The following is a 399-nucleotide window of genomic DNA, read 5'->3' on the forward strand; positions in this document are numbered from 1 at the left end:
GCAGTTCCCAGTGTAGACCCTCACTGGGACGCAGAATCAGAACATGGAGATTGGTGCTGCAGACATTTGCTAACTTGCATGCTAGAAGGACTAAGCAAAACTAGGAAGAAGCCTATAAATTATTCAGTGATGTCCACTGTAACACAGGGAAAATAAGAAAATCCTACTGCCTTTCTGGAGAGACTAAGGGAGGCATTGAGGAAGCATATCTCTGTCACCTGACTCTGTGGAAGGCCAACTAATCTTAAACGATAAGTTTATCACTCGGTCAGTTGCAGACATTAGAAAAAAACTTCAAAAGTCTGCCTTAGGCCTGGAGCAAAACTTAGAAACTCCATTGAACTTGGCAACCTCAATTTTTTATAATAGAGATCAGGAGGAGCAGGCAGAATGGGAAAA

Source organism: Mandrillus leucophaeus, unplaced genomic scaffold (assembly GCF_000951045.1).
Source record: "Mandrillus leucophaeus isolate KB7577 unplaced genomic scaffold, Mleu.le_1.0 Scaffold652, whole genome shotgun sequence".
Taxonomy (NCBI): domain Eukaryota; kingdom Metazoa; phylum Chordata; class Mammalia; order Primates; family Cercopithecidae; genus Mandrillus; species Mandrillus leucophaeus.